Source organism: Erythrolamprus reginae, unplaced genomic scaffold (assembly GCF_031021105.1).
Source record: "Erythrolamprus reginae isolate rEryReg1 unplaced genomic scaffold, rEryReg1.hap1 H_40, whole genome shotgun sequence".
NCBI lineage: Eukaryota > Metazoa > Chordata > Lepidosauria > Squamata > Dipsadidae > Erythrolamprus > Erythrolamprus reginae.
The window spans coordinates 2,223-16,463 of NW_027248496.1; positions in this window are offsets into that span (position 1 = coordinate 2,223).

Consider the following 14,241-nt stretch of genomic DNA (forward strand, 5'->3'; position numbering starts at 1 on the left):
AGAGCTTTTGGTCCCGATTTCAAGAAGGGCTATTTAGCCGAACCTTTCGACAGCATCCACATTTATCCTCTGATGTGCAAGCTCCTAGGAGTCCAGCCAGAACTGAACAATGGCTCTTTGGCTTTCACCGAAGACATGCTGAGATCATCAGCACTGGGAAAATCCCTTGTTCCTCTCCTGGGATTTGGGACCATCAGCCTCCTCTTCCTCCTGATGTCCATCTAGCTTTGACAATAAGGTATATAATCAATCATCAAAGATAATCCACGCTTTCCCCTTTGTAAAGAAAGTAATGGACGTGTTATGGAAGATCCTGGGTGAGGAACATATATTAGAGTTTTGAAAATCCTTGAAGATCTAAAAGGTAATAAGTGATCTGGCTATCTTATCCAAGCAATGCATTACGAGCAGCAAATCCAAAATTTTCTGGTGAAAGAATTCTTAGGAAATTCAGAATCACTCAGGGAAAAGGCAATAGAGATGATGATGATGGACCAGAGATAGACCTTCGAAAGAGTTGGAAAGAATTGGGCAAGCTTAATCCCATAACAAGAAAATGCAGACTGGACGTCATGACTCTTTTCTACACAGAAGGAAGTCTCAATCTTTTTCTTCATTATCCTAGAACCCAAGATATGCAATAGTGGGTTTAATACAGGCCTTCTTAGATTAGGAGTCCCTTCAGGCAGTCATCTTATCACCCTAGACACTTGGTGGCTTGACTACTGCAGCTTGTTGTGTATGGGGAAGCCCTTGAACACTTCCCAGAAGCTTCCACTCTTCCAGAAAACAGCAGAAGGATGCCTATGATATGCGCATAAACACTTCTGTTTCATGAGCTGCACTGGTCACCCATGTGGTTCCAGGTGCATCAAGAGTCTGGTGGCTACCTATAAAGCCTTACATGGCCTAGGACCCAACGTAATTCCATAATATCTACCTAGCACTTTGATCAAACAGGTTTAGTCCTCTCGAGCCATGGTGACACAGTGGTTAGAGTGCAATACTGCCGGCTGCCTGCAATTTGCAGATTGAATCTCACCAGGCTCCAGGTTGACTCAGCTTTCCATCCTTCCGAGGTTGGTAAAAATGAGGACTCATTATTGGGGGCAAATACACTGATTCTGTAAACCGCTTAGAGAAGGCTGTAGAAGCACTGTGAAATTATATGTAAGTCTATGTGCTATTGCTATTGCTCTTAGCTTCCTTTGATTAAACAATGCCACCTTTTGGGGCCCCAGAAACAGGCCATCTCTGTCACAGCAGAGTGTTTTTCAGAGTATAAGACACACTTTCTCCATCCCCTAAAAAGGGATGGAAATGTTGGCGTGCCTTATAAACTGAAGACAGCTATTTTTGGCTTCCCAAAACCATGCCCCACGCATCCTATTTTCACCAAAAACAGGGTTGTTTTTTGCAAAAGCGGGGCATGCAGAGCAGGGCGGATTCTCATTACTGCTGCTAAGACACACTTTCCCCATCCCCTAAAACAGGGTGGAAATCTTGATGCGTCTTATATTCTGATGTGTCTTGTAATCTGAAAAATATGTTACCTTCTGGAATGAGTCCCCCCCCCCCCCGCAAAATCCAGCCCCCCTTCCATTGTCTTGATGCTTTGGAGGGCCTTGAAGACTTGGTACCCAGGCCTTTGCCTAGGATAGGGAGTCTGCTTTGGGTGGGATCACTTCTCATTGCTACCTGCATTTTGCATCTTTCATCCCTTCGTTGTGCTATGGAATCGTTGGATTGTTTTTCTGTGTCTTGATTTGTGAAAACCTGGAGTCGGCAAGAGTCAGCCAATGTAAATATTCAATAATTTTTAAAATATATATATATATGATTATTTCCCAGTTGGTTGTGTTTTACTTGGATCATCTGCGGGAATGAAAAAACAGAGTCGGCAATTTTCAGCTCCATAAAACTATCCTAGTGAAAAATCTGGATCGGTCCATAACTTTAATCAATGTGCAACATTCATTTCTGTTCTTATTTTATTTCTTCTGGTGATCCAAAGCTTCCTTTCTGGGTTTTCTTCAGCTCTTTTAAATTGGTCTAGTTGTGAAAGTGCTGAACCAGGAACTGGGAGATTGTGAATTCCCATCCTTACTTGAACACACACAGATAGTACCCAACTTAAAACTACAATTAGCACCAAAAAAAATTTAAATTTTTTTTGTTATTGCACTTTCTTTCTTTACATATCTCTATTGCAAAATTAACAGATCCTTGACCTTATTCTTACAACAAGCAGCAATATTAGTGCCAGAACTTTTATTGCTAAGCAAGGTATTGTATTATTGTATTAATTAAATTTGTATACTTCAAACAATATCAAAACAATTTAAAACCCAATTCATACTGTCATACAATCTTATTATGGCCGGATCTAAAGGTGTGTCAATTAATCATAGCCCCCAGGCCTGCTGGCAGAGCCAAGTCTTTAAAGCTTTTCGGGAAAGCCAGTATGGTGGAAATAGTACAGAACTCAGGAGGTAGTTGGTTCCAGAGAGCTGGTGCCACCACAGAGAAGGCCCTGCCCCGTGGCCCTGCCAACACTGCTTAGCCAATGAGACCCAGAGAAGGCCAACCCTGTGTAGCTGTTAAGTGAGCAGTGCGGTGGCCTAGAGGTGGAGCTCTCGCCTCACAATCAGGAGGTTGTGAGTTCAATCCTAAGTAGGGGCAAATATTTCTCGCTCTGGGCACGTTGAGATTTTTATTTATTTATTTATTTGTTTTGTCAAGTACATAATAAAGAAATGTGAAGAAATAAGAGTCGCCCACAGAAGGGTGGCATAGAAATCTAATAAATAAATAAATAAATAAATAAATAATCATATTAATATACATGAATAAAAGATTAGAAGAACATTAGAGATAATAATATTCATATACATGATGATAGTAAGACATAAAAATACATTAGGACAGGGGACGGGAGGCCTGTTGGTGCACTTAATAAAACTCCGCATTGGCGACAGGAGGAGCATCCGGCCAGTAAACTGCTAGCTGCATTCAGTTGCCCAGGTTCCACCCCACAAGGGATTACGGGGTTATTAAAAGATGATGATGATCAAGTCCCACTTGATTGTATGACCTCTTTTTACCCTGGATAAACTCATTAAGTTCATTTAGCGACTGTTCAAAGTTACAACAGCACTGAAAGAAATTATTTATTATTGTTTTTTAGACTTACAACTGTTGCAGCAACCTCATGGACACATGATTTACATTCGGGCATTTGATCACTGACTCACATTTATGACCATTGCAGTGCCATACAATCCTCTGTTATGACCTTATGCCAGGGACCGCCAGATTCGCTTAACAACCCTATTACTAACTTAACAATTGCAGGGATTCCCTTAAGAAAGGTGGCAGGGAAAGTCGTAACACGGAACAAAACTCGCTTAACAAATTTCTCACTTAACAATAGAAATTTTGAGCTCAGTCGTAGCCAGATGAGGGCTAGGTTCATAGACTGAACTAAATCTATGGTGGCGCAGCAGATAGTGGGCAGTACTGCAGGCCAGTAAAGCTGACTGTAGATCTGCAGGTCAGTGGTTCAAATCTCATCACCGGCTCAAGGTTGACCCGGCCTTCCATCCTGCCAAGGTGGGTGAAATGAGGACCCGGATTGTGGGGGCAATATGCTGGCTTTGTTAAAAAGTGCTATTGCTAACATGTTGTAAGCCGCCCTGAGTCTAAGGAGAAGGGTGACATTAAAAAATCGAAGGAAGGAAGGGAGGGAGGGAGGAAAGGAGGAAGGAAGGAAGGAAGGAAGGAAGGAAGAAAGAAAGAAAGAAAGAAAGAAAGAAAGAAAGAAAGAAAGAAAGAAAGAAAGAAAGAAAGAAAGAGAAAGAAAGAAAGAGAAAGAAAGAAGGGGATCTCCAAGCTTGGGCACTTGAAAGACTTTCTAAGATATTTAAAAAGGTACACATAGAGGCTGAGTGAAACCACGCTTAATAGCAGTAACTGAGAGAGGGATCTTAGAGTCAACCAGCTAAATATGAGCCAGCAGTGTGCAGCAGTAGTCAAAAAAGCCAATACAATCCTATATTGCATTAACAGAGGGATACAAAAAACAAGATCAAGGGAGGTATTAATGCCACTCTATAAAGCCTTAATAAGACCACAACTAGAATCCTGTATCCAGTTTTGGTCACCACACTATCAAAAAGTTGTTGAGATTCTAGAAAATGTGCGGAGAAGAGCAACCAGGATGATAAGGGGACTAGAGGCTAAAACAAATGAAGAACGGTTGCGGGAACCGGGCATGGCTACTCTAGTGAAGAGAAGGACCAGGGGACACATGAGAGCAATCTTCCAATATTTGAGGGGCTGCTACAGAGAGGAAGGGGTCAAGCTATTTTCCAAAGCACACAAAAGCCAGACAATAAATAATGGATGGAAATTGAGTAAGAAGAGATTCAACCTGGAAATAAGAAGAAATTTTCTGACAGTGAGAGCAATCAACCGATGGAATAAAAGATGCCTTCGGACGTTGTGGTAACTTCATCACTGGAGGCTTTCAAGAAGAGGCTGGCCTGCCACTTGTCGGAAATGGTGTAATATCTCCTGCTTGGGCGGAGGGTTGGACTAAATGAACTACAAGGTGAACTCTCAATGAACTCTGTTAATCTAATATTTCTGACTTGTGGATCTCAACTCCCAGAATTCTCTAGCTATGCCCAGCTGGCTGAGGAATTCTGGGAGTTGAAATCCACAAAGTCTCCAAGTTGTCAAGGCCCCGACATTAAATCATAATTTAGATTTATTGGCTAGATCACCAGTGGACACTTCACTCGTTGAGCTAAACCAGTGTTTCCCAACCTTTTTTGAGCCGCGGCACATTATTCATATTTTCAAAATCCTGGGGAACATTGAAAGGGGGGGGCGGAGCGGGGGCGGGCTAAAGAAAAGTTTGGACAAAAAAAACCCTCTCTCTTCCTCCCTTTCGCTCTATTTCTCCCTCTTTCCCTCTTTTCCTTCCTTCCCTTCTTTCTCTCTCTCCATCCCTCTTTCTTTCTTTCTCTTTTTTGCTCTCTTTCTCTCTCCCTCCTTCCCTTCCTCTATGTCTTTCTCCCTTGCTCTCTCTCTCTCTGTCTCTCTTGCTATCTCTTTCTTGCTTTTTTCTCTCTCTCTTGCTCTCTCTCTCTCTTTCACTGTCTTGCTATATGTCTCTTTCTTTCTCTTTGCCTCTCTTGCTATCTCTCTTTCTTTCTCTTTCTCTCTTTTTCTCTCTCTGTCTCTCTTGCTATGTCTCTTTCTTTCTCTTTCTCTCTCTCTCTGCCTCTCTTGCTAAGTCTCTCTTTTTCTCTTGCTATGTCTCTCTTTCTTTTTTTTCTCTCTGCCTCTCTTGCTATGTCTCTCTTTCTCTCTCTCTTTCTCTCTCTCTCTTTCTCTGCTTCTCTTGCTGTCTCTCTTTCTTGCTCTGTCTCTCTTTCTCTGCCTCTCTTATATGTCTCTCTTTCTCTCTCTCTCTCAGCTGACTGCAAGTGGGAACCCTGACGGCGGCAGCTGGACATGGTGCTGGACACCGTATATGCCAGGCCCGCAGCGCCAGCATGTACGACGTCCAGCAGCACGTCCAACTGCCACCGTCAGGGCTCCCGCTTGCAGTCAGCTGAGAGAGAGCGCTCCCTCTCGCCGCCGCCATCTCCCCGGGACTGCCGGCGGCCGCTGCAGCCATCCCCCCCCCCCGCTCCTACCGCCAGTGCCCTCCCGCCAGGCCACAAAGGACACTTGCCGCCGACGCCAGAGAAGTTCCAGCTGGGCGGGGCGCTGCCGGTACTTCCGTCCTGGGGCTACCGCTCGCAGCTGTCCCTCGGCTCCTGCTCGATGCCGCGGTTTTCGGCTCTCCTGCTGGGCTCCAAAGAAGGAAGGCGGGGAAAAGGCGCGAAGAATGGAGCTCTCCTTCTTCCTGCCTTCCTTCTTTGGAGCCCAGCAGGAGAGCCGAAAACCGCGGCATCGAGCAGGAGCCGAGGGACAGCTGCGAGCGGGAGTCCCAGGACGGAAGTACCGGCAGTGCCCCGCCCAGCTGGAACTTCACGGCACACCTAGCCCTGTCTCGCGGCACACCAGTGTGCCGCGGCACACCGGTTGGGAAACGCTGAGCTAAACCATATTGCAGTTTGCTTAACCTGGCTTATCATGCAAACCAGGGCCAGATTGCCATGACTGCCGGTACCAATGCACTGCGCACGCAGCTTCAGGTGTCTTGCATATGCAAGCGTGTGCCCCCAGCATGTTTCTGCTTCTGTGCATGCGCAGGAAGCAAAAATGAGCTGAATTCTTGCAAGGGGGCATTGCGCGAGTCCATTACTGGACTCCTTAGTGTCATCTCCAAACCCCCAACACTTTGCCCTTAGACTATCCAGATTCCTAAGAGGTCAGTAAGGGGCGTACCTAAGTGCACTAGAGTGCCTTCCGTCCCCTGTCCTATTGCTCTCCTATATCTCCTATACCAGTGTTTCCCAACCTTTTTGGAGCCACGGCACATTTTTCATATTTTCAAAATCCTGGGGAACATTGGGAGGGGGGGGGGCTAAAAAAGTTTGGACAAAAAAATCTCTCTTCCTCCCTTTCGCTCTATTTCTCTCTCCCTCCCTCTTTCTTTCTCTCTTCCTTCCTTCCTCTCTTTCTATCTCCTCCTTCCTCTCTCATCTCTCTTTCCTTCCTCTCCCTCCCTTTCTCTTTCCTTTCTCTCCCTTTCTGTCTATCCTTTCTATCTCTCACCCCTTCTCCCTCTTTCATTCCCTTTCTCTCCCTCCCTTTCTCTCTCATTCCTTTCTCTCCCTCTTTCCTTTCTATCTCTTTCTTTTTCTCCCTCCTTCATATCTTCTTTCTCTCCCCCTTCCTCCCTCTTTCCTTTCTCCCCCTCCCTTTCTCTTCCTTTTTCTCTATCCTTTCTACCTCTTACTCTTTCTTTCTCTCCCTCCTTCATTCAATTTTCTCTCCCTCCCTTTCTCTCTCTTTCCTTTCTCTCCCTCCCTTGTTCTCCCCTGGGGCTGCCTGTGCCTGCCCTGCACCACCCAACACGGACGGACAGCCCCCGGTCGTCGGTTCGTCGGCCCCTCCCCCCACGGATGGAGATCAGGCTGGCGAGGGCGGTAGATCTACGTCCCCAGGCACTGGAGGGGAATCGGGCTGGCGGGGGCGGCGAATCCACCTCCCCAGCCGGGCGGAGGGAAATCGGGCTGGCTGGGGCAGCGAATCCACCTCCCCAGCCGTGCGGAGGGAAATCGGTCAGGCGGGCGGGCGGCCGCGGCTCCCTGCGTGCCCCTGGAAAAGGGTGCGGGGGGGCATTTTGGGGTGCGCTGGCGCAGGCGTGGCCAGCCTACAGGGAACAGTGCCCGGGGCCGCTGCACCCGGCAGCCTCCTGTTTCCGCTGCCATTGCCCTCCCGCCGGGCCCCAAAGGACAATTGTTGCCACCCCCGCCAGGAAAGCTCCAGCTGGGCGGGGGTGCTGCCGGTGGCTCCGCCCTGGAGCTCTTGCTCGCCGCTGCCATCCCCCAGCAACTGCCCGGGGCCGCTGCAGCCGGCAGCCTCCCGTTCCTGCTGCCATTGCCCTCCCGCCGGGCCCGAAAGGACACTTGTTGCCACCTCCACTGGGAAGCTCCAGCTGGGCGCGAAGAATAAAGCTCAGCTTCCGGTCTCAAAAGCTGAGCTTCGCGGCACACCGGTTGAAAAACACTGTCCTATACCATTCTTCTATTCCTATATCTCTTCTTCTATTCTTTCATTGATATGTTTTATTGCTATATCTTCTCTTCTTTCTTAGATATATTTTACTATGAGAATATCCTATATAACCTTCATTATGTATTTTACTATATGCATACCTCATTGTGTATTGGACAAAATAAATAAGTAAAATAAATAAGTAAAATAAATAAAAATTGTCATCCCAGTGAGCGACACTGTTGAAGTTATAAGTCAAGGTCACATGGCCAGCAAGCCTCTCCTCCCCAGTCACATGACCATCAAGCCACACCCACAAAATAAGCCATGGCCACAGTGTGGCAGTAAAATTTTGGCTGCCCATTACTGCATAGGACTGCCATTGGAGTGGCTGCGTGCAAATTGTGCAATCTGATAGCCAATACTGGTGCGTAGTCTGCTACCACATTGGTAGCAACCTACTACTGATGCAAACACAATCACTTGTGATTTAGTTATATGGCCATACTCCTCCTTCACTTTGGAGAAACATTTTCCATTCCTAGCAAACAACAAGACAGCAGATGTTTTATTTGGGATCCTATCTATCTCTGGGTAAAAAAGCATACGAAGACCATTTCTGCAAATTTGTTCGAAAGCTCGCTACACACTGAACTAACAGAGGCAAAAATGCGGCCATAAAAGACTCATTTTCCAAAGTCGGCACATATGCTGCGGGCCGGGTTTGTGGACTGTGAAATGGGAAGGCATCCTTCTTCCCCATAAACAGCTTTAACGGAGGGAATAATAGAATTGTAAAAAGAAAAAAGCCAAATTGCGTCACTCGAGAATGACTTCCAGGACCAGAGGAAATGGTCCGCTTGGTAAGAAAAACTTTGCGGGGGGGGGGGGGGGGAGGCAAGGAGAGGGTCTCCTGGGCACAGATTAGAAGAAAGGTTATACCTGGAATTGGGAAGAATAACATATTTAAAAGTTCAACAGAGTTGGAAGGGACCTTACATCATTTAGCCCGATCCCCAACCACTCTGCACCAGGGATGGTGAACCTTTTTTACCTCGGGAGCCAAAAGAGCATGCACGCATGCTATTGCGCATGCACAAGTGCCCACACTCATAATTCAATGCCTGGGGGGGGCAAAAACAGCTTCCTCCATCCCCAGGAGGACCTGGTGGGCCCAGTAGGCTCATGTTTCACCCTCTCCACTCTCCAAAGGCTTCCCTGGAGCCGGGGGAGGGTAAAAGTGGCCTCCCCCCCCCCAGGCTCTCAGGAAGCCAAAAACGCCCTCCCAGGGCCTCTGGGCAAGCCAAAAATCAGCTGGCCGGCACACACATGTACTTGGAGCTGAGTTATGGCAATGGCTCACATGCCAGCAGATATGACTCCACGTGACGCTTATGGAACCTGTGCCATAGGTTTGCAATTACTGCCCTACACCATTTCTGACAGATGGCAGTCCAGTCTCTTCTTGAAAGCCTCCAGTCATGGAGCTCCCACAACTTCTGAAGGCAACTTCTGTTCCATTGGTTGATTGCTTTTAATGTTAGAAAATTTCTCCTTATTTCCAGGTTGAATCTCTCCTTGGTCTATCGATTGTTCCTTGTCTGGCCTTAAAGTACTTTGGAAAATAGCTTGATGCCTTTCCTCTCTGTGGCAGACTGTCAAATGTTGCAATTATTATATTCGGGTTAATGTCAGTGTTCCAAAAAGCATCAAAGAAATAAATCAGAGTCCAAGGCTCTGCCTTCTTCAAAGTTCCAATTTATTAACAGGGCCATGTTAGCACAACTGGAGAAACCCACATCTAAAATTATGAGTGTATCTCCACCTGGTTAGAGTTCATTTCCTTGCATCTCCTCCCACAAGCCCATCAGATGAACAATATATCTTCTGCTGGAGTATCCTGCAGCTTCCAGCCAGTTGCTGAACAAAGGCTGACCTTGAGAACCTAAAATGAATGTGTCATGGCATGCAGCCACACGTACACACACGCACACCAAGTTCTCACAGCAAGAAACATTCCAAAAGAACATAGCACAACATGGCAGGCCAAAATCTCCAGGCATTCTGGCTTCAGCCTGACAGCTGATATCATTTATCCCCTGGTCCTTCTCTTCACCAGACTAGCCATGCTCAGTTCCTACAACTGTTCATCCTATGTTTTAGCTTCTAGGCCCATGATCATCTTAGATAGATTCAGATTAACAGTGTTGGAAGGGATCCTGGAGGACATGTAGTCCAACCCCCTGCCCAAGTAGACCCTACACCATTTGAAAGCTTCCAGGGATGAAGCTCCCACAACCTCCGAAGGCAACTACTGTTCCATGGGTTGATTGCTCTCACTGTCAGAAAATTCCTCCTTGTTTCGATGTTGAAAATGTCTCCTTATTTCCATCTCTCCTTGATCAGTTTCCATCCATTATTCCTTGTCGGGCCTTCAGGTGCTTTGTAGAATAGCTTGACCCCCTCCTCTCTGTAGTAGCCCCTCAGATATTGGAAGGCTGCTATCAATCCCAAAAAACTTTAACCGTAGACTGTCTACAGCCTATTAGCAGAGAATAACCCCACGCCTCCTTTCATGTTGCCCCAGATGACCAGATGGGCTATATTTTTGTCAGGCTATAACTATTTGCTGAAACACAAAGGGGAAAAAGAAATCAACCATGCAGACGGGCTAAGCCGCTGTTCAATATCCAAATTACTAGAAGACCCAGCACCTGCAGCTCAGGTACTATTAATAGAAATGGGAGATCAACCCCTAGTCACTGCTCATGAAATTGCAAAAGAAATTAAGATAGATCCAACACTACATGCAGTGACAGAATATATTCTAAGAGGATGGTCAGAGGAACCAGTAATTGAGTCAGTGAAAATGTACAAGAACAAACAAATGGAGTTGTCTGTCCTGAGAGGGTGTATCCTATGGGGAGATAGGGTCATCATTCTCCTATCCTTGAGAGGTTGAGTAATGGAATTGTTGCACAGAGACCATCCAGGGGTGGTAAGAATGAAAAGCTTGGCAAGAAGCCACCTGTGGTGGCCAGGGTTAGATGCCGACATTGAGCAGTGGGTAGCCACTTGCTCACTCTGCCAAGAATCCAGGCTAACACCCCCCCCCCCCCCCAGAACTATACCAAGGTAATGGGAGAGCCCCAGGGGACCATGGTCGAGGCTACATATTGATTTTGCTGGACTAATCAAATCTCACTCATTTCTGATAGTAGTGGATACATATTCCAAGTGGGTGGAGATCATTCTAATGGGGTCAACAACTACCTATGCCACCATCAAGGCATTATGCAGGCTATTCGCTACTCATGGGTTGTCTCGATGTGGTAATTTCAGATAATGGGCCACAATTCACCTCTAGGCAAATGGAGCTATTTTTGGCCCAACTGGGAATAAGGCATGCTCTGGTATCACCTTACTACCCATGGAGCAATGGTCAAGTAGATCATTTCGTAAGAGTGGCCAAAGAGACCCCTTAAGAAGTCAGAGCCTGAGGATGTGCAGAGCGCCTTGATCAAATCCTCCTAACACAACACATCGCTCCCAGCTCGGTAACTAATAAAAGTCCCGGCAGAGCTATTGATGGAACAGAAACTAAGGTCTCCCCTGGACAGACTGCATCCGTCTTATATAGTACATGACAAAAGGACACACACCTCCCCAGAAGAATTTTGGATATAGGCCAGACTGTTTTTGCACGGACCTTTGATGGGAGAATAAACTGGTACAAGGGAACAATAATAAGTAAAAATGCACCCAAAACTTACACCGTCCTCTTGGAGGATGGGAGAACTTGGAAGCAACACATCGATCACCTGCGGAGGCGTCTGGAGACGGCTAGCTTCCACAAAAGACAAAATCTGAACATTAATTCAGACTCTGACTCTTCCCTCCCTACAGGGAGTTCGGCACCGCAACAACATCGCAACCGAGGTAGAACTGAAAATGTGGACATAAATCTGTACTTACCAAATTCCCAACGGTGTTCCAGCGGCAGGACAACTACCGAGGAGGCCGGCGGTGGTATGGCGGACTCTATGCAGGGGACCATTCCAACAAGTCCTGAGGATGGGCCGTCAGCAAGCCGACCTCCTCCACAGACTTCCAAGACTCAAATGATCTGCGCAGGTCAGAGAGGAAGGTGCGCAGATCCAGCCGATTGGAGGACTATGACACGTGGCTCACAGTGACAGTTGGCTGAACTAGGAGGGGAGGGGGTGTTAAATATGTAAATACTCTAATGTAAATAGTTCATCCAAAGTTCACATCGGCATGAAAGTTACTGATTGTTTACTGTGTTCAAGCAGGAAATTATAACAATTGCCAACCGCCTTTTTGCTGCAGAGAAAGTATAAATAGTTGCAAAATGCCGCACTTTCGCTCAAACATTCACGCCTAATCTTTTAGGGCACTACTGATCGTACTTGTGAGTACTCTGCCGAATAAACCATTCTGAGTCCCAGAGTCATTTCTCCATTGCATTTATTTCAATTTTGACAAAGCATTTTTAAATAACAGAATAACACAGTTGCAAGAGACCTTGGAAGTCTGCTAGTCCAACCCCTTGCTCAGACAGAAGACCCACTACCATTCCAGATAAGTGGCTGTCCAGTCTTTTCTTAACCTTTGGTGGCAATCTGTTCCACTGGTTAATTTTTCCCACTGTAGGGAAATTGCTCAGCTGATCACGGATTCCGAGGATCAATAGACAGGTGTATTTTGGTATCCTAGGCCAGTGTACTTGGCACCATAGTTCCCTCTAAGCTGAGCAGTGAGCAATCGCTCACTTAAAAATCATCATCAACTCAGAGTTTTCCAAACCTGCCCAGAAGCCGAGAGGGAAAGAGTGAGAGGGAAGGAGAGAGAGAGGAAGAGAGGAAGAGAGAGAAACAGATAGAAAAAAGAGAGGAAGGAAAAGAGAAAGAAAAAGAATGGGAGTAAGGAAGAGAGAAAGAAAATCAAAATCTAGTTTGAAACTAGCTCAACTATGTGGCATTTTGATATTGATAGAGTTGCCCTATTATGAGCTCACTGTTATAGACACAGTACAGTATTTTATTTTGAAATTCTCTGAGGCAAAACAGGGTGGGTTTTTTATTTGTTTGTTTGTTTGTTTGTTTGTTTATTATTTCTGTGCCGCCCAGTCCCAAAGGGACTGCCGCTCAGACACTATACTTTTCCGCCCACCCCCCCAAAAAATTAGAGGGAACACTGCTTGGCACCCGAGTCTGATAGCGAGGAGGTTGGAGAGGATGTGGGGTAAACAGGCTGAAAAGAGGCTGAAAGCCAACCAGGGCCTCCTGTTGCACCTCCAGAGGCCCATGAATGACTCAGAAGAGGAAGAGCCTCTTCTTGACACAAGGGTGCACAGGAGAGTCAGAAGGCAGGAGTGGCTGAGAAGGAAGAGGTCTGTGTGAATAGATCTCTAAAACACTTGGCCACGCCTTTTGGCTACTTAAGGGTGAGTCCTGTGACAAGTGATTGAGGAAGTCAACAGGAGAGATGGATGATAGGATCGTGCCTGTGGACTATTTCTGTGATTTACAAATTAAGAAACTGAAAACTGTGTAGCCAGGCTTCCTGCCAATTCAGTGTGAGTCATGTTATTCAGTATGAGTCATGAATCGAAGAAAACTATTTGGGGAGTTTTGGTTTTCTGCCCAAGACCCGCTACAGCAAAGGACTGATTTATTCTTTTGCTGATATTTTTATACAGTTAAACTTTTTGCTAGTAAATTATTAGAAATTATATAAATCCCAGCGGCTGGTCAGGTCCCACAGAGTTGGCCTTCTCCAGGTCTGTCAACCAGACAATGTCGTTTGGCAGGGCCTAGGGGAAGAGCCTTCTCTGTGGGAAACCCGGTCCTCTGGAATCAGCTCCCCCCCGAGATTCATACTACCCCCACCCTCCTTGCCTTCCACAAGTGTCTTGAGACTCACCTATGTTGCAATCAGATCTTGCCCCTCAGACCAATAAATGTGATGCATGGTGTGATTGGAGTGTCTGATTGAGTAACATATAGGGTTTTTAGCTGTAGTTTTTTTTTAACGTATTCGATTTGTTTGTACGCTTTGTTTCTATATTCTGTGAGCCTCCCTGAGCTATTGGAGAAGGGTGGCATACAAATCTAATACAAATCTATTCAATAATATGCTTAAATCCTGTCAACTCCGTGTGTGTGTGTGTGTGTGTGTGGACTATTTCTTGGAGGGCTCATCATTGGGACAGAACAAGTTTTAGGTTGCTACTCTCTTTGATTAGTTACCATCCATTCCTTCTTATCCTGCCAACTGGTGCTTTGGAGAATAGGTTGATGCCCTCTTCCTTCAAATATTGGAAGACAGTTCTCATGTCACCCCTAGTCCTTTTTACTAACTAGATTAGACACACCCACTACGCTTTGGCTATCATAAGGGGGAAGGTGGTAGGGTTATGGGGGGATTTGGGAGGGGGAGGTTCTGGAGGGGCCCTGATAACTTTCATTTCTCTGGCAAAGGTCAGAATGAGTTTCGATTTCCCTTGAGAAGAGGTGAGAAGAAAGTCCATTAGAAGCT